General features: G+C 37.1%; 2 pseudogenes; one reads left to right on the top strand and one right to left on the bottom strand.

The window, feature by feature from the left end:
* Window positions 1-2,038: 2,038 nt before the first annotated feature.
* On the top strand, window positions 2,039-5,909 carry LOC133714653 (E3 ubiquitin-protein ligase SINAT3-like; annotated as a pseudogene).
* Window positions 5,910-13,685: 7,776 nt separating this feature from the next.
* On the bottom strand, window positions 13,686-17,033 carry LOC133714649 (cytochrome P450 CYP82D47-like; annotated as a pseudogene).
* Between the last annotated feature and the right edge of the window lie 4,119 nt (window positions 17,034-21,152).

Raw genomic sequence — 21,152 nt, 5'->3', positions numbered from 1 at the left:
TGTCCTTCACAATACATGATGATAGAAGAAGGTGGTGTCTCATCTGAGATGGCAACAGAGTATCTTACTTGGAAACAAAATGATTATGCTATTATGACTGTGCTTGCTGCTACTCTATCCAGTGATGTCCTCTCTTTTGTTGTTGGAAGTAATATTTCTAGAGAACTTTGGTGTTTGCTCAAGGAGAGATTTGCTTCTACTTCATGGTTTAACAAAGAGAAATTAAAGACCAACTTTTACAAACTTCAAAAAGGTTCAAATTCTATTGACAAGTACTGGGATCGGGTGAAGATAGCTTGTGATCAGTTGGCTAATGTAGGAGTTCATATGACTGATGAAGACATTATTGTCTCTGTTCTTCTTGGTTTGCCATCAGACTATACTACCATGAAAACTATAATCAAGGCTAAGCATAACCCTATTTCAATACAAGATTACGTTGAGGTCTCTTTTGCTCATTGCTGAAGCTGAACTTGAAGAAGCTCACAGGCCTATATCCTTGCCTTCCAAGAATGAAATTGTAGCACAAGGTGATAGTTTCAGAAAGTATGCTCCTGCACCAACTCTTATTACAAATGCCAAATCTGCTGCTAATCCTATGATGCCTACAAGTAGTGTTGCCTCTTCTATTGGATATACTGTGCATTCCATGTCTAATTCAAGGAATAAGATGACTGATGCTCCTCATGCTCATACTGATGTGTTTAATGGAATCTATTCTGCCACTGCATCTATTCCTAAAATGGATTCTCTATGTGTTGCAAATATTGTGCTGAACAATGTGTCTCAAGGAGGCTTTGTACATCAATTTTCTAGTCCTTCACAATTTGTTGCTAGTCCTGGACCTCAGCCTCTATACATGACAAATGCTTTATCACCTTGTGCTCCCACACTTGTTGGTTATTTGCAGCCATCATATCTTAGATTTTCTCAACTAAGTGCAAATACTTGTCTCACCCAACCTACTGATTTCTTTGCTCACAACAATGGTGGTCTTCAACGATTTGGTGCTCATATGCCTCAAATGCAAACCAATAGTTTCTTATTGCAGCTTGTAACTCCCTCTACATTCACTCCTTGTCATGCAACCTATGGTGGAATATCACAAGTGCACAATGACTGGTTTCCTCAAACTTCAAGATTATGGCAGCAGCCTAGTTTTTCACATCCTTCTGCATCATACAATAGTACCACACAGCAAAATGTTTATGGTTGTTTCTCTCAACCTACTAGTTTTGTTGCACAAAATGAAGGAATGCAAAGGTCTCAGGGCAATGGAATTAGCAATGGAAATTTCAACTCAAAAGATGCTAACTATGAGCCTTACTCAAAGGATCCAAATCAAGGTAGTTATCACAGTTCTCAGCAGGTGCAGCACAACAATGGTTTTCAGCACAATGCCACAATGGAGGGTTTATAAAGCAGCAAACTAATATCTCTTCTCAAAATAGTGACTATTTCAACAACAATCAAAATTTTCACCTTAGTCAAGGCTGCTCAAACTCGGTTGTGTGTCAAATATGTGAAAAACATGGACACTCTGCACAAAGTTGTCACCATAGAAACTCTCAACCTCAGAATATTGCTTTGAACTCATCTGTGGAATGCCAAATATGCAGGAGGTCTAGACACATTGCCAAACTTTGCAGATATAAACAACAGTCACACAACTTCTCTCAACCCAAGTCTGCTTCCATTGCTGCTCAACCAAGAACCTGTTCTTCCATGGAACTTAATTCTCCTGGTTGAAGCACCTGGTTAAATATCTTCACCAAAAGCCTATATGTGCTCACCTCAACATACCTCAACATCTATGTCTCTGTGTCAGCTTGAAGATTGTATCCAATCATCAAGCTGAGGGGGGTGTTAGCATTATCAACCAGCTGCAGCTCTTATAATTGGAGAAACTAGCTACATGATTAGTTTGCTTAATTAGGCTCTGTGTGTGGTTAGTTACATAAGTGGCCTACAGCTGTTTGCCACGTGTCATTAATCTGTACACCTAGCTCATAGTATAAGTACCTACATCACTCTCTCTCATTTTCCTCATGTAATCTGAGCGTTTCATTAATAGAATCTCTTTTTCTCTGTAAATTCTCCGTTCTTCCTACAAAGCTTTCACATAAGGCACCCAAGAATCGGAGAATATGTATTGGGCTTTATCCTAATACAGTTATTCTTAATCGAAGGAGTGTAGGAGAAGAACTCTGCTGTGTTTATATACCTACAAACCACCTTTATCTTGGAGACATTGTTCTGATCAGTCCCAAAGATGTTATGAGGCCCAATCTGTCGGTTCGAGAAGGAATTCGTATGATAAATTGTTTTGAACATGATTTTTTTTTTCATCAATTCTTTGTTGCAATCACGTTTCTGAAGAACCCAGAATCCAAAGATTGGATTTTTTTCTTTAGAGTGAACAATCATATCGTGCACATTTTCCCAAAGGTTTGAACTTTTTGGGTTTTCGTTTCAAAAGGAGGGAGGGGGGGTATGGTTTTGGTTTCCCCTGTATGAAAATGGACCCAGAAAACATGGAGATTGTTCCACCGTCGGATTTGATGGACGACGATGAGATCCACGGCCGTCCTCGCTAGTTATTTACAGTTCCAAAGCCTCACAACAATGGCAATAACATTCCGGGAACCACCGGTGTTCATGAGCCTCTTGAATGCCCTGTTTGCACAAATTCAATGTACCCTCCAATCCATCAGGTTTGTGCTTTACTGGGTTTTGGTTATTGGGTTCATTTTTGTTTTTTGCCATTTGGGTTGTTTTGCTTGTCTTGTTTTGTGCAATGTGGTTGTGATGATATGTATTTGACAGGTTGGTGAAGATTAGTTTTGTGGGTTTTGAACTCTATGGGTGAAATATGTTGATTGAATTGAACAGGGAGGGATTTGATTTTGGAAAATGGGGTGGGGTGGAGGTGGAATAGAGTAGAAGATAGTATGAGTGCCTGAAACTTGTTAGAAAACTACATTGGTTCTTGTTAATTAGAACTGTATATTGGTTTAGCCAGAACACTCAACAAGAATGTTTTAATTCGGCGTAGTTTTATTATGTAGTTATGTGATCATCAAAGATTTGAACTTGAAGTGTGTTTTGGAGTTCATAGTAACAGTCTAGCAAGCAGAGTGCAAAGTTTCACGAAATTTATTCGAATACATTGTATGTGTAGAGAAACTTGGGGTTGGTGATTACGTTGTTGAGGCTTTTATTGGTCAGTTGATTTGGAAGGGGATTACCAACAATAGGAGTTTTTGAAGTCCCCAGAGATTGTGTAACGTGAAGCAGGTTAATGTCGTGACAGTTCCAAATTGTTGGGTATTGTATATGGATGGCTTATTTCTGAAAAGCTCTTGTGTTTGAATTGGGTGCATTCTGCTCATATCATTCATTCATAAATCATTTTGGCGCTCCTAAAATTTAATTGGTTGCGTTCTTGAATTTGTGTAATCTTTTTCATTTACTTTGAGGACAGGAGAGGTGTAAATTCTCTCTCATGCAATATATTGTAATAACATATTACAACTCTTTGATGTATAGGTTGCAATAACATATTTTTGAAGGTGTAATACATATGATGCATTTTTAAAACCAAGTGTTGTGATATATACTCAGAAATGTGAGTTTATGAGTTCCAGATGTAGAAGCGTTCTTTAGTTTGGATGAGCAACACTTTCTCTACTCTGGCAAATGGAGTTCTTTACCTTTCATCTTGTTTCATTTCATTGTTATTTGAATCAAGAGATACTCAGTCAATCACTACCGTAAGATTTATTGTTGATGGCAAGCAAGGGGATTGTTCTAAAACTATGAAGCTGCTTGTGAAATTCTTTTAAGAGTGATGGAGCTTTATGGTGTTTAACTCTGAAATTTTGTTTCTGCAGTGCCATAACGGGCATACCCTTTGTTCCACCTGTAAAACAAGAGTGCATAATCGGTGCCCAACTTGTAGACAGGAGCTTGGTGACATAAGGTGTTTAGCACTGGAGAAGGTAGCTGAATCACTTGAACTGCCTTGCAAGTACTGCTCGCTTGGGTGCCCGGAGATATTCCCATATTATAGTAAACTGAAACATGAGGCTGTCTGTAACTTCAGACCATACAACTGTCCTTATGCTGGATCAGACTGCTCTGTTGTTGGGGATATTCCATTCCTTGTTGCTCATCTACGGGATGACCACAAGGTGGACATGCATTGTGGATGTACTTTTAACCATCGTTACGTTAAGTCTAATCCCCGCAAAGTAGAAAATGCCACATGGATGTTAACTGTAAGTATGCATGTACTTCCTCATATGTGTGTCTTTAAAATTTTTGCTTTTGATGAAATAGTGATCAGGAAGTACATGTGAATGCAACCCTTTTCAATGCTTATTTGGTTACTAAGATATTGAAGATGAGCTAGTTAATTCTATTGTTAGGATTTGATCCATTATTAGGTTGCTTCGATTAAGAAATCCTAATTGCATTATTAAACATTTAAGTAACCTTTAGCGGATTTGTTCAATTTTTCCCGACGAAGCCTGGGAATATAGGAGTCATGGGATCCCCCTTGATAGTATATAAGACTAGAAAAATCATGGGTTGATTTACAAGATAGAGAAGTAATCGTTTTATTTTTCAACCTTGTTAGGTTTTCCACTGCTTTGGTCAGTACTTCTGTCTCCATTTTGAAGCATTCCAGCTCGGTATGGCTCCTGTTTACATGGCATTTCTACGTTTCATGGGGGATGAAACAGAAGCTCGGAACTACACCTACAGCCTTGAGGTTGGAGGAAATGGCCGAAAGATCATATGTGAAGGAAATCCAAGAAGCATAAGGGATAGCCACAAGAAGGTTAGGGACAGTGTTAAACAGACTCATTCTCCTCCTTCAATCACTCCCAGAATTCCCTCCATTGATTAGATAGTTTGTCTACTGCTGATTTAACGTTTCCTAGAATTATGCATCAGTTTTGATCCTGTTGTTAATGTAATACTTGTAACTGTCAAATACTCACAGCTATACATAGAATGTAATAGCTTAAATTAATCAAGGGGAATATCAATTTCTACATGGTATCAGAGCGGGGATCAAGACAACGGTAACCTTTATGGTGAGGGCTGTAACCCAGAAAAACACATTCAAGACTACGACTAGAGAGTTTATTAGAGACATAAGGACCGAGATAAGGGAAACAAGAACAGCCAAAGACCCGAACAGTCTGGCCATCTTCTCTTTTCCGGCAAACTTGTCAGTCCAGCACCGTCAAGTTTGAGGGGGGCTGTTAAACTGACTCATTCTCCTCCTTCAATCACTCCCAGAATCTCCTCCATTGATTAGATAGTTTGTCTACTGCTGATTTAACGTTTCCTAGAATTATGCATCAGTTTTGATCCTGTTGTTAATGTAATACTTGCAACTGTCAAATACTCACAGCTATATCATACATAGAATGTAATAGCTTAAATTAATCAAGGGGAATATCAATTTCTACATGGTATCAGAGCGGGGATCAAGACAACGGTAACCTTTATGGTGAGGGCTGTAACCCAGAAAAACACATTCAAGACTACGACTAGAGAGTTTATTAGAGACATAAGGACCGAGATAAGGGAAACAAGAACAGCCAAAGACCCGAACAGTCTCACCGTCTTCTCTTTTCCGGCAAACTTGTCAGTCCAGCACCGCCAAGTTTGAGGGGGGCTGTTAAACAGACTCATTCTCCTCCTTCAATCACTCCCAGAATCTCCTCCATTGATTAGATAGTTTGTCTACTGCTGATTTAACGTTTCCTAGAATTATGCATCAGTTTTGATGCTGTTGTTAATGTAATACTTGTAACTGTCAAATACTCACAGCTATATAATACATAGAATGTAATAGCTTAAATTAATCAAGGGGAATATCAATTTCTATAGACAGCCATGATGGCCTCATAATACAGCGCAACATGGCGCTTTTCTTCTCTGGTGGGGATAGGAAAGAGCTGAACCCAGAAGGCGGTGCCTGCATCATACCTCTCTGTAGTTAGTTCTCGATTATCCTTTTCACTCGTGTGCTAAAACATTATATTAATGTTATTAGTGAATGTAGATGCTAAAGGATTCTTTCTCTATTTATGAAGTTTCAATTCTGGAGGCTTCACTGTAAAACCATAATTACATGCTCACAACATATGCACAACAATCACAAAAGGATTAAGGCTTACCTTCAGCAATAACAGTCATGGATTCCATCTTATGCAACTACTTAACTCGATCACTGAATGTGGTCTTCTGTTACTTACCAACTTGCTTCTCAATGGACAGAACTTATGCAATAGTCGTGGTAGTAATCAGGGACCAATTCATCTGTATATATATGAGACTTAAACCTCAAGAAGCTTCCCATTAAAGCATTCCTTGTCGGTTTAGGTTTCACTGTTAGATTCCTAATGTATCACAACTTGTAGCCTTTCTTGTAGACTAAGCAATGGATTACTATCCTTAATGAATTGATACACTACTTCATTAAGTCACTAGTATTGATTCACTGTTTGTATCCATGTTAAACTAGGATTGATATTAAGCTAATCATCAATTACTTTATGATGATATGTGTTATGTCCATATTTGATCTTACAATCTCCCCCTTGGACTCACACATATCATGCTCGATGATTTGCACCAGAGAACATCAAAACCTACTTAACTTATTGAAGTGCGCGCCAGATAACAAACTCAAATCGAAAATCCATTCCAACATGGTCAGATCACAGTTACTTATGTTGAGTAAGAAACAGTATACATTTTAACAAAAATGCAGAGTTTCAAAACCACTAACACAAGCTTCTGCAATCCACATATGTTCAACCAGAAGTGATACAATATATGTTAATGTGTATCAACAAGTAAACATATATTAGGTCCTACTTTATGTTTCTAAAACCAGAAACTCAAGCAAATTCACTGAACACTGATGGCTTAAAAATATTGCTTGAACCTTATCATCATGCTTCACATGATTTAAGCCATCTGATAGCAAGTATAACTTTAAATACAAAATCGATAATTTTCAGAACATTTAACAAAAAACTGCAGCAATAACCAAAATCTGAAAATACCTCAAAATTTATTAATAATAAAATCTGTCATTACAAATAAGTTGTGATAAATATAGTCAAAGGATCACAACTAAAAATACAAGAACTCAAAAACCTTAGAAATTTAAATTGCTCCAACTGGATTAACTCTCTACTGAACCTAAGCATCTAGATTAGCTAAAACTCCAATGCTGGCTGTATGCTTCTGGAATGCTGCTACTGACAAGGCCTTGGTGAAGGGGTCTTCTAGCTGTGAATTCGTGTCAATGCTCAAAACAGCTATCTCACCATGCTTAACCCTTTCTCTAACACTGTAATACTTTAAATCAATATGCTTAGAATTATTTGATCTTTTACTGTTCTTGCTAAAGAAAACTGCTGCTTCATTATCGCAATAAATCACAAGTGTGTCTGCCACAATGTGACTTAACACTTTGGTCTGCATCAAGAAATTCCTGATCCAAAGTCCTTCACACACAGTTTCATATACTGCAATAAATTCAGCTTGCATGGTGGAGGTTGAAACTAGAGTTTGCTTCATGGTTTTCCAAGCAACTGCACCTCCTGCTAGCATGTACATGTATCCACAAGTTGACTTCTTGGAGTCTGGATAATTCCCTGCGAAATCAGAATCTGAAAATCCAACAAGTTTCAGATCCTCCACTTGCCTATAAACTAGCATATGACTTTTAGTTTTCTGCAGGTATCTCAACACTTTCTTCCCAGCTACCCAATGTTCATGGCCTGGATTAGACTGGAATCTCGATAAAATCCCTACTGCAAAAGACAAGTCTGGCCTAGTGCAGACTTGTGCATACATGAGACTTCCTACAAGTCTAGCATAAGGCTTTGACTCCATATTTTCTTTCTCAACATCACTTTTGGGACTTTGCTTCTTAGTTAGCTTATCTCCTTTGGACATGGGGACTTTTCTAGCTGCACACTTCTCCATACCAAATCTCTTTAGAATTTTGGTAACATAATTCTGTTGAGACAAACCAAGTAGTCTCTGTGCCGTATCTCTTTTAATCTCAATACCTAGTACATAGGATGCTTCTCCTAAGTCTTTCATGTCAAAATTCATTGACAGAAAACTATTGGTATCTTTAAGCAATTTAATGTTACTGCTAGCCAAAAGTATATCATCCACATAGAGTACCAGAAAAATAAAATTGTTCCCAACTGTCTTCAAATAAACACACTCATCCACAAGATTTTCTGTAAATCCAAAAGTAGAAATCACAGAATCAAATTTCTTGTACCACTGTCTAGAAGCTTGTTTAAGGCCATAAATTGATTTTCTTAACCTGCATACTAAGTTTTCACTTCCAGCTTGCACAAAACCTTCTGGCTGCTTCATATAAATCACTTCATCTAGTTCACCATTCAAAAAGGCTGTCTTAACATCCATTTGGTGTAGCTCCATATCAAAATGAGCCACTAAAGCCATGATTATCCTAAACGAGTCTTTTGTAGAAGCTGGAGAAAAAGTCTCAGTAAAATCAATGCCCTCCTTCTGTGTAAAACCCTTGGCAACTAATCTTGCTTTATGTCTCTCTACATTGCCATTTGCATCTCTTTTGGTTTTGAAAACCCATTTACAACCTATAGGTTTCTGATTAGGGTCAGGTTTAACTAATTCCCAAACTGCATTTTGACTCATGGAATTAATTTCTGCTTCCATTGCTAGCTGCCATTGATGAGATTCACTACTTTCAATGGCTTGATTAAATGTAGTTGGATCATTGTCCTCTGCACAGTCCATTTCAATTTCTGCTTCTTGCAGATAAATAATGTAGTTACTCTCTTCCCCCCCCCCCCCCCCATAAGTTGGTTTTCTTGCTCTCTGTGATCTTCTAGGCTGAGGATTGTCAGTTACGTGGTCAGTTACTTGACCAGTGACAGTTACTTGGTCAGTGACATGACCAGTGACAGGTACTTGACCAGTTACTTGGTCAGTGACATGACTAGTTACAGGTACTTGACCAGTTACATGGTCTACATGTACTCGATCAGTGACTTGGTCAGATACTTGACCAGTTACATGGTCAGTGACTTGTCCAGTGACAGTTACTTGGTCAGTGACATGGTCAGTTGCTTGACTAGTTATAGGTACGTGATCAGTTACTTGGTCAGTTACTTGATCAGTTACTTCTTGTTCTAAAGGCAATGCTACACTTATATTCTCATCCGACACAATTTCCTCAAAATCTGAGGATAAATCCTCAAGGTTTGTATTGTAAACTTTTTCACTTAGAAACTTTACTTGATGTGTTTCAAAAATTCTAGGTGAATGATAAGCAGAATATAATTTATAGCCTTTAGATTTATCTGGATAACCTATAAAATAGCAACTAACTGTCTTAGGATCAAGTTTATTCAAGCTTGGATTATAAATCCTAGCTTCTGCATGACATCCCCAAACATGGTAGTGGTGAAGACTAGGTTTCCTGCCACACCAAAGCTCAAAAGCAGTCTTTTCTATAGCTTTGCTAGGTGTTCTGTTGCAAATATAATTTGCAGTTTTTAAAGCCTCACCCCACAGAAATTTAGGCAAACATGTTGTACACATCATACATCTAACCATGTTCAAAAGAGTCCTATTCTTTCTCTCTGCAACACCATTCTGTTGTGGGTTATAGGGTGTTGTATATTGAGCTTTAATTCCATTGTCTTGCAAAAACAAGGCAAATGGACCCTTTTGTTGGCCGGATTCAGTGTACTTGCCATAGAACTCACCCCCTCTATCTGATCTTACTGTTTTGATTTTCTTTTCTAGTTGATTTTCTACCTCAGACTTAAAGATTTGAAAAGCTTTCAATGCTTGTGCCTTTTCTGAAAGTAGATAAACATAACTGTATCTAGAAAAGTCATCAATGAATGTGATAAAATACACATTCCCACAGATAGTTTGATGCCTAAATGGTCCACATATATCAGTGTGTATGAGTTCTAATAAATTTTGGCTTCTATATGCAGTCTTCTTTCTAGTATTAGTTATTTTTCCCTTAAAGCATTCAACACAGTCTGTTAGATCAGAAAAATCAAGTTCATTTAGGATGTTGTTTTTCACCAAAATTTTCAGTCTCTCTTTTGAAACATGGCCGAGTCTTCTATGCCATAAAAATGCAGAATTTTCATTTAGTTTGGTTCTTTTAACACCTGTTAAAGTGCTAGTATTGTTTGTGTTATTTTCAACAAGTAAAATTTCTTGTTGAGCCATTGAACAATTTAACTGTAAATAATCATTCATAATAACACCAGAACCAATTTGAACAGAATTTTTAGAAATAAGAATTCCATTACTATCCATAACAAGTCTACAACCAGATTTTACTAAAAGAGAAACTGAAACCAAATTCCTTCTCATGGAAGGTACATAAAAAACATTGTCCAGAACTAATAATTTTCCTAATCCTTAATCGAGCTTTAAGGTTCCAATAGCCTTGACTGCCACTCTCATGTCATTGCCTACACACAGGTTCACTTCATCACTTTTTGGGATTCTCCTCCTTATGAATCCCTGCAAAGAATTAGTAATATGAATAGGTGAGCCTGAATATATCCACCAAGACTGTGGTTCAACATTTATAAGATTAATTTCTAAGGAAAAAACTGTATTAGAAAAAATCTTACCCTTTTTGGCTAACCAGTTCTTATAGCCAGTGCAGTCCTTTTTCATGTGTCCTACTCTTTTGCAAAAGTAGCACTTGAACCTGAATGGCCTGTTTTCCTTGGCCACTACAGCTGTTGAACTCTTAGTTATGGCTTTGGTAGGCTTGAGCTTATTCTGGGGCTTTTTCCTTTTAGGCTTCTCAATGAGGTTAATGGTTGTAGCAGGTTCCTTTTCTTCCTTGATCCTAGATTCCTCATCCACACAGATGGATATAAGTTCATCAAGAGTCCAGTTTCCCTTTTGAGAGTTGTAACTGGTCCTAAGATGACTAAAACTGTTAGGCAAGGAATGTAGTGCATAATGCACTACTTGCTCATCCCTAACCCCCATCAAGAGCTCTCTGAGTCTGCCATTTATATTGATCATCTTCATAATATGCTCTCTAACTCCCCCTGAACCCATGTACTTCAAATCATGAAACTCTTTAGTCAGCCTAGCTGCTTCTGCTTTTTCACTTTCTTTAAACTTAGCACCTATGTGTTCCAGAAAATCTGATGCTAGCTCAGGCTCTTCAATACTTCCCCTGACAGTCTTAGACATAGAGGTTCGAATGAGGTTTTTAGCCATTCTATTGGATCTATGCCACTTCTTGTAAAGATCAGTTTCCTTCTTAGTGCTCTTTTCAGTTAACTCTTCAGGTTTGTCCTCAGTGAAGCAATAGTCTATGTTTTCATGCATTCCCATGTAGTTTTCTACAGAGTCTAGCCAAGCTCTATAGTTTGTTCCAGTTAACATCAAGACACTGTTCAAGTTCATGTAAGAGTTACCTAAGGAGCAAAACAAAATTCATGTGAGTTCTCAATTTTGTAAAGAAAATAACTTTAAGTTTTCTGTGTTTTATTTAGCTTTAAGCAATCAGAAACAAGAACATACAGAAAACCTAAACAAACCATACTTGCATTCATGTCAGTCCATAACAAAAAACAATGTTAAGCAACACTTTTGAGCAGAAGCATAACATCCTGGAGTTATTTATCAATATGCCATGTTCAATGAAAACAAGTTATCCAAAGAAATTTATCCACATCTTTAGACAGAAGAAAACTTTCTAAGTATCCGTATTTATTTTCATCAAGCATACATACTGCTGTTTTGTATTCTAAAACCATACTTAACCACTTCTTTGGAAGATAAAACTGAAGCATAGTTTTAAAACACAAAACACAATTTCAGTTTTGTTACTCGGTCAGGTACAGTTACTTGGTCAGTTACTTGACCAGTTACACGTACCTGATCAATGTTTTCTGCCAACATCAATGAAGGATACTTTGTGCATCATAATCACTTATGCCAACAGAAAACCACAAAACATATGAGCTCTTTTACTTTACATTCTATCCAGATTCATCATTGTAAGAAAATTAAGCTCTTGTATCTGTCAACTTTAACAACGTGTAAACAAAATCTGGGAGATTTCTGTTCTTCATACAATTTTACACAATCACAGATACAATACCATATCATCAATCAATTCAACATGCATATTCAAGCATAACCAAAATTGATTCGATTCCAAGAAACCACAGAACAATCAAGAAATTGTAAATTTCATCCGGTCACCATCTACTCTAGCCTAACGCACGCCGGGAATGCAACTAGGATTCTTGGGCACAATCAAAAATTCAATTATCATGCTATGAATCGAAATCAATCTCACAGAAAAACCTGTTTTTGCTTTTTCCCCAATTTGCTGCTAAAAATCATAGCGGAAGCGTGAATTTTATAATTAACCAGATGCAGCAGTCGACTTAAGTAACTTACCTTGATCAGGTACCTGACCAGTTACTTGGTCAGTTACCTGGTCAGTTACTTACTTGGTCAGGTACCTGATCAGTTACATGACCAATGACTTGGTCAGTAACCTGATCAGTTACTTGACCCGTAAAGCAAAAAACCTTAAAAAAATTTATGTTTGTTTTGCAAAACCCTAAAACGATTTTTCATATTCGTGAGCCTATGCTCTGATACCAATTGTAAAACCATAATTACATGCTCACAACATATGCACAACAATCACAAAAGGATTAAGGCTTACCTTCATCAATAACAGTCATGGATTCCATCTTATGCAACTGCTTAACTCGATCACTGAATGTGGTCTTCTGTTACTTACCAACTTGCTTCTCAATGGATAGAACTTATGCAATAGTCGTGGTAGTAATCAGGGACCAATTCATCTGTATATATATGAGACTTAAACCTCAAGAAGCTTCCCATTAAAGCATTCCTTGTCGGTTTAGGTTTCACTGTTAGATTCCTAATGTATCACAACTTGTAGCCTTTCTTGTAGACTAAGCAATGGATTACTATCCTTAATGAATTGATACACTACTTCATTAAGTCACTAGTATTGATTCACTGTTTGTATCCATGTTAAACTAGGATTGATATTAAGCTAATCATCAATTACTTTATGATGATATGTGTTATGTCCATATTTGATCTTACATTCACTTTCCAAATGTAGTATATTAAAGCTTCCAGTTTCCTTTTAGCTGAAATACAATCTTTTGTCTTGATTTACACTGTTTTATGAGTAGCTTAACAACTCAATGGTTTTCTATAGTTTATGACAAGCCAATTTAATCTGCTCTATGAGATTATCTTCAAAACAAAGCAGTAGGTGAGACGGAAGATCTTAGTTTTAAGGCTAGCTTTACAAAGCTTGGAGGTAGTAATTATGGTCTTGAAAGTAGAAGCACTCAACTACTCTGAATAGGTGGCTTGGAGGGAGTAGTAAGGTAACTTATGGTCTTGAAAGTAGAAGCACTCAGTTTAAGAGTACTACATGTAATCTTAAACTACTACTCTGTATAGGTGGCTTAATTAAAGTTAAAACAATAACTATAATAAGGTATTATTGTCAAATGATACAAATTATAAGATTTTATTGCATCGTATAAATCCTTAAGAGACAATGGGATAAGATTATTTGAATTACAATATATGTTGCGCTTCAGTCTTGACAGAAACACAGTAGTAGAATTCTTAACATTGAAGAACTTACACAAGTCATCTAGTCAACATTTTCATAAAGTTTAGGATGTAGGCGTGGGGTGAGAAGGACCTCGAGTGGGGTTATCTTCATGTTTGTTATTCCTGAACTTTCACCCATGTCAACTGGTTCATCAGATGGGGCTGTAATTTCAAACCCATGAAGCAAATGAGCCAGTGTAAGTTGAGTAACTTGAAGTGCTAGAGAGATTCCTGGACATATTCGTCTACCACTTCCAAATGGTATCAATTCAAAACTCTGGCCCCTAACATCAACATTCTTGTGAGTTGTAAGAAACCTTTCTGGTTGGAATAGACAAGGGTCGAGCCAGACATTTGGATCGCGATGAATCTTCGAAAGGTTGATAAGAAGACGCGTGCCTGAGCTTACATGATAATTACCTATTATGCAGTCTTCTCTGGATTCATGTGGTACTGAGAGAGGTACAGCAGGGTATAGCCGCAACGTTTCCTTAATAATGGCTTGGAGATAGACTAGGTTCTTCACATCTGATTCATTCACTTGCCTTTCCCGACCAACATGGTTGTCTAACTCAAGTTGAGCCTTCTTCAAGACTTCAGGATTATTGAGTAATAAAGAAAGAGCCTAGGTTAATATCACTGTTGAATTATCTGTCCCTCCTAGAAGCATTGCCTACAATGGACATATGAAATGTACATGATTTTCAAACATATAAGGAACACTAATGTAGGAAATTCTTTTGCTGGAAGTGTTTGTTACAAGTGCATATACATTGTTCTTAAGATTAAAGAGCTTCCTGTAATTGCACTTAGAAGCACTGAAAAACTGCTTGTTTTCTTTTTTAATTTTTTTTTGGGAGCTTCTATTCATACCTCCAAAATTGGTATCTGTACCTCTCTCTTTTTCCAAATTATAGTTGACTTTGTCAACTCATGCTAAATTACCAATAAGGACACAAAAGAGGGGGGGAAAAAAACTTGTTTTTTTAATAATTTTTGTTAACCCCACCCCACCCCTCCCATGATGTCAGTGAGGTCTGAAACTGTGACATCCACGATATCGGTTATCCTAGATAACTAATAGGTCACATCTCACAGACAAAAAAAAAAGTCTCTTCTTACCTTTACAAACAGTATGTTTTGATGAGGCAATTCGCAAAATTCTAAGCTTTGCATTGCCTATTATATTGCTGCTTGCGCTTTTTTTACAACTCGAAGCAATTAGTAAATATGTGTCTCTCTCCAAGCTAAGGAGCATTATGTTGGACCGGCTTTGGAACACCATGACCACTTTCAGTACGGGCATCTGTACCAACTGTACGTAAATCATAATTAAGTGATGAAAACTTTGTATCCAAAAAATCAGTTTAATTAAAAATTTTGAGAATTGGGAGTAATATCTAAACATCTTAGATAGCAGTATACCAATGTGCTTCTATATTCAATTGATTTTATGAAAAATACTGTATTAACTACCAATTGGAGATTTTATTTTTATTTTTATTTTTTTTGTGCAGCTTGTATGAAGGTAAAATAGGATTGTGAAATCTTCAAAAATTGAATGAGGTTCGATTACTGATTTTAGATGTATGAATAGAACGTAAAAGAAGAAGTTTTTATTGATTTTATTGGACAATGGGCGTTGTGGGAAAATTAGGGAGGTCTAGATAGCAAGTTGGTTATCTATAAAAGTAAGTTGGAGGTCTATTAAGTTGGGAGGTCCAAATGCCAATTTTGGAGGTATGAATAGAAGCTCCCTTTTTTTTTTTGAAAGCTCCTTTTTAATTTCTTTTTTGTAAGTAATTTTATATTGCAGAAAGCTTCTAAAATTTGGGAAATCGCTCTCAGGGTTAAAATTAATGTTTGGAGTTATATAGACTTATAGAAGCATTTTGCTTTTGTTCATTTATTGATTTTATTTATTGATTTTTTGTTTGTTTGTGAATTTTCAGGCACTTGACCTGTGCTTCCTAAAAGAATCGAAGTATTTCAAGTTTAAAGCACACGGTCTTGAAATTTTATTAAAAAAAAAAAACCCTATTTTCTTTAAACAAAACCGATTACTAGTAAGAAAATTACGTAACGTACAAAAACAGTTTTAAAAAAAGTGATCACCTACATAACAAAATCACTCCAATCCAAACAGAAAAATTGCTACACTAAAGCCGCTTTTTAGTACCGTGTGTGTGTCTATCATATAATTAATTTGAAGAGAAAGGTTCATCGGTATATACCAGGCATGTAGCTTTGTTAATTGTATCAGCAGTAATTGAACCAGCAAACTCTTCTCTACTATCATCATCAAGGACGGTAAGCATCATATCCATGAAGTCACGCTCACAATCATGTTGCAAAGAATTAGTACTTCTCTTGTGCTTATGCTCTTCTAACCATTTTTGAAGCGCATCATCGAGTTCTTTAGCTGTCTTCTTCATGGCTTTCTCATAACCTCCCAAATCCAACCACCTAAGAAATGGAACTGCATCTGAGATTACAAATTCGCCAACCAGTCTAAGAAATTCCCTCAACGCCTTTCGAAAGCTTTCATTCTCTTCATTCTCTTGCGCCAAGTTAGCCCCAATTCGAAATTGCTTTCCAACAACCATCCTGAACATGACCTTTGAAGTAAGGTCTCCAAACCACCTCTTCATGTCTACCAGCACCTTATTCGAGACACCTTTGTTTCGCTCCCACATATCAAATATATGTTTGGTAGAGATCTTCACCTCCGATTCTCGGACGTGCTTGAGCAACTCCAACTTGTGGTTGGAGAGGATGTGCAGCGTGGTTATCTTTCGCACCTGGCGCCAGTATGGTCCGTAAGGGCTAAAACCGACCATGGCATAGTCGTACCCCATAATCTCCGGGCCTAAAGCTTTCGGGCGGTTGGCAAAAGCTTTATCATTAGTGGTGAGACATTCTTTAGCCACATCCCAACTGCTTACAACAAGAGCTCGGTGCACACCAAGCTTGATAGTGAAGAGCGGTCCGTACTTGTAAGCCATGTTCCCTAGGGTTATGTGGGGCGGTTGAGGCCCTCCTAAGAGGGGAAGGTGGCCGAGTATTGGCCATGCACCAGCCGCTTTCGGGGGTTCTCTTTTCTGCAAGTATTTTGATATCCATACGAAAGAGAACAGAAAGAGAAAAAATGCTAAGATGGTAGTTGGGTCACATATAGAAGATGGAAGCAGAAACTCCATGGGAATAGAAACCCTCAAATACCAAGATATTAAGATTCGATCAAGATTGTGCTTTGCTTCATGTAATTTCTTACACCCTCATTGTAAACCTAAATATATAGACAGCTAGCTGGTAGGTACCACTGTACCAGTCTAAATCAAGACAGGACTAGCTACTGACCTTGCGTTCAGATCGAGTGCGGACAGAAGAAATTTGACAGTTTGAAAACATAGAAGGAAAAAGTAATAACTCTTGTATATTTTCTTGATATTTTTTATTTTAATATATATATATATATATATATATATATATATATATATATATATATATATATTAAATCAGAATGACATTTACTGCGTGCAAAGCGACCTGTAAATTTATCATTTACGGGGTGCATTGCATGTCGTAAATTCAGCTTATTTCAACGCCATAAATTTCTGCACGTACGTCGTAAATTAAAAATATCATTTACAATGCGGTCTTCAAAGGTCTTTTTTTTCACAATGTAAAAAGTCATTTTACGATAAACCCTAAGTCTCAAGATGGAGTATTGGGCAGCAAGAAGACCAACCTGATGCCGAGGTTGTTGGATGCTGAAGAGCCTAAGGCAGGTACCACCTCCGACCCCAAGGGGAAGGAGGAGGTACATGCTTAGGGTTTCAACAAGACAAGACATTCTGGACTCGAATCTTTGAAGCAGGGGTACTCTTTATATGCTTTTCTAAGACGTTTCTAGTTGATATTTGTACCACAATTGCATGTCTGGCAAATTAGACTAGATGAATATTTCTTCCTTGGAAGCCGAGATTATCCTTCCTAGATTAGGTTTTTTGTTCAGCGAGAGTCCATTTGAATTTTAATGAGTACTTAGATAGGTTATCCGGTTTGTCCCGGAATTTCTTATGTAAGTGTACATTCTATTAGACTCTGGCATGTTTTTCATGGCTTGATTATTAATAAAATCAACCCTATTAAAAAAAAAAATATTTTGCACGCTGTAAACAATCTTTTTTCCTATAGTGTGTGTTCATGTACAGTAGGATGCTATTTAAACAATAATTGATGAAGACCTAGCTACTACTAGACAATAGATCACAATTGAAGTGTGTTGTCTGAGTGAAGTCTGGAGCTGACATAACAACAAAACTGGTTTCTTGTATTATTGATTAGGTGCATGAGTTGTCTCCTCTTGTGGGGATCGAAGAATTTCAAATTATTCCTTTGGGTAAGGATTGCCTATGTGCATCCTCATTACTGATGCTACTGTGGTGGTCATCTTGCTGTGTACGGACTACGACATTTTCATGCATCTAAAAGTTTCATTTTCGCTTTACCAATAGGTAGCTAGCTACTTGTTGAGAATATATACATCCCACGTGGGAAAAATAGGATCTTGCCTATGAGTTTATAAGGGTTTGGGTCACTCCATACATTGCCAATTGATTTTGGATGTGAACCCCAGATTACTTTATCATGGTATCAGAGCGGGAGATTCGAATTTGCTCACCACCCCATTGTATGTGGTGATATCACCATCCAAAGAGAATTCGCCACGTGTGTCTGATACACTAACTATGGTTAACAATTAAACTTTATATTTATTTTAATCTATACCCAACCCCTCTCTCTCTCTCTCTCTCATCCCTAGTTCTTTGATCTTCTTTCCAACACCACAACGATGAAGATCCAAAACACTATTTAATCCCATGAATCCAATTTGCAAAGCATCTTACAATCTTCTTCTATTCTTATTTATGTGTTTTGGGTTTTTATTTTACTTTTATGAAGATTTCCAAGATAAATCCAAAGAACTCAAATTGCAATTTACCCAGAAGTCTGAGAAAAATTGATGTGGTATGGATTGTGGGTTGCCAAATTTGATCTCTTTGGTTGGTTTTCATGGTGAGAATCTTGTTTAAAAGGCTATGCAAATGAACTATAGTTTGAATTTCGGGATTTTTTTCTCTCACCTAAGAAAGTACTCTCTTCCTTCTCTCATCAAACCAATTCAATATAAACATCCAGAAATCTCAGTTTTGGGATTTGATTTGAGTTTTACAAATTATTTCAATATTTCTAAATTCCTAATATAATCTATACCCAACCTCTTCCAACAAGATTTCCTCGACGAACAAATCGAAATTGGCTATCCACAATCCATAAAGCTTTAATTTCTCAATATTGTTTTGGGTGCCACTTAATTTGGGATTTTTAGGTTTTTGTTTGTTTGTTTTAGACTTGTCATATATACTCCATGAAAATTATAAATATAGTAGAACAAGATAGTAAGGGGTAGAAGAAGATAGTAAGGGGGTCTGCAATTGATCGTGTTTGCTGGTATTGTTTGGTGAGTTGCGCAACTGGGTTTGCTGGGAGGAAGATGAAAATTACTGGAGGAGAAGAACTGTTTTTGAGAATTGGGAAGGAAGAGAGAGAGTAATTTTTTATTAATCATAAATATTATTAATTTATTAATCTAATTCTAGAATGTTAACCACGGTTATTTTGTGAAGCACGTGGCGATGGTATCACCACCTAACCAAAGATGGTGAGCAAATGCAAATCCTCAGAGTAGGTTATCCCACGTGTGCATGCCTCACAGCCACATGGGCTCCATGTCACCCAAAGTTGTCCATGTGTATGGCTTGAAAATTCGCCACACGTGAGGGGGCGTGTTGAGAATATATACATCTCACATGGCAAAAATGCGACATTGTCTATGAGTTTATAAGGATTTGGGCCACTCCATCTATTGCCAATTGGTTTTGGATGTGAACCCCAGATTACTTTATCAGCTACATGTGTAATAGGAAATTATGGAGCTCATGGGATCCTTTGGAAAATTGACAACCCTAATATGGATGGAGTAGAAATTTGAGGTAGACTGTGCCATGCATATATATCTTATCTCAAGTGTCTGATAACTTTGATGTACGTCAAGCATTCAATTCTCTTTAGTTTTCAATTATAGAGGAGTAATTTCAAAAATTCGAAAATTCGAAAATTGACAAGCCTAATATGTAGAGTAGAAATTTAAGGTAGAGACAAATCTTAATTAATCATCTGATATCTTAATCAGTCATATGCATGCCACAAGAAGCAAGAATGTACCTAGTTTATGGTAGGAGATAGAGCATCACGCTAGTTCGTTTGCCAAATAAGACGGTAATTAAAACCTGGAAAGTGGAAAGTGCCACTACACCAATTTTGTTATCAGACAACGGCAAAAGACCGTTGTGTGATTTGATGTATAACCGTTGTAGAGTGAGCCGTTGTCTGATGAAAAATCAGACAACGGTGGAACACAGTTGTGTGATAAACACACAGACAACAGGTATGTGTTATAATTGTTGTTTGATAGCTCGGCAGATGGCTCGGCAGATGCCAAGCGCGCAGCTGCGCAGCAGTTTAGGGGCGTCTTCAGACAACAGTGCCAGTTTGCAACCGTTGTATGTTAATCATGTCAGACAACATTTTTTTATTTTGTCTGTTGTCTGATTGCTCTTCAAACTTCAGTTCTTAGACTATATCTGTTGTGTGATTAAATTTAGGACAACAGAGTTCAATTGCTTCTGTTGTGTGATTAACTTGTAGGACAACAAAGTTCAATTAATTCTGTTGTGTGATTAGCTATTAAGACAACAGAGTTCAATTAATTCTGTTGTCTGAGTATTAATCAGAAGACACTGATTCGTTAAAAACCGATGTGTGATATATTGATTACAATGTGTTTTTCTCCCATTTTTGGTCATTCAGACAACAGGCAGTGATCATTAGCTAATTTGGTCTGTTGTGTGATCATTTGAACATTCCATTCCTGAATTAGATTGTGCATTCATTTGGTCTATTTACGAAATGAACAGTACTCTATCAAATACAAACATTGCAAACCATCAAATGATTCATATAACCATTACTTTAAACTTCAAAAGCAAAATGGGTGCATTTCCCAATCATTGAAACCAACATTTTACACAAGAAAAGCATTCTAGTGCATGCCCATCTACTTGGGACATCACCAATTCGGCTTGTTCTCAGCTTCTTTCTCTTGGGTTCCACAGGTGGTTGGCTCTGAGTAGCGCAATCTGGCTCATCATCTTCTACAGGTTCTGCTTTTGGTCCTGTATATTGCCATTGAGTACCACAACTTGGACAAACTCTTTCACCCTGAAATTCATCAAGCAGATTGATTAAGCACTAGGCTCTTTTGTTCTTTTGTTCTTTACTACCATATAAGTAAATCAATA

This window comes from Rosa rugosa, chromosome 6 (genome assembly GCF_958449725.1).
Source record: "Rosa rugosa chromosome 6, drRosRugo1.1, whole genome shotgun sequence".
Lineage (NCBI taxonomy): Eukaryota > Viridiplantae > Streptophyta > Magnoliopsida > Rosales > Rosaceae > Rosa > Rosa rugosa.
Note: the sequence above shows the minus strand (reverse complement) of the source record. Positions and strands in the feature narration are given on the sequence as shown.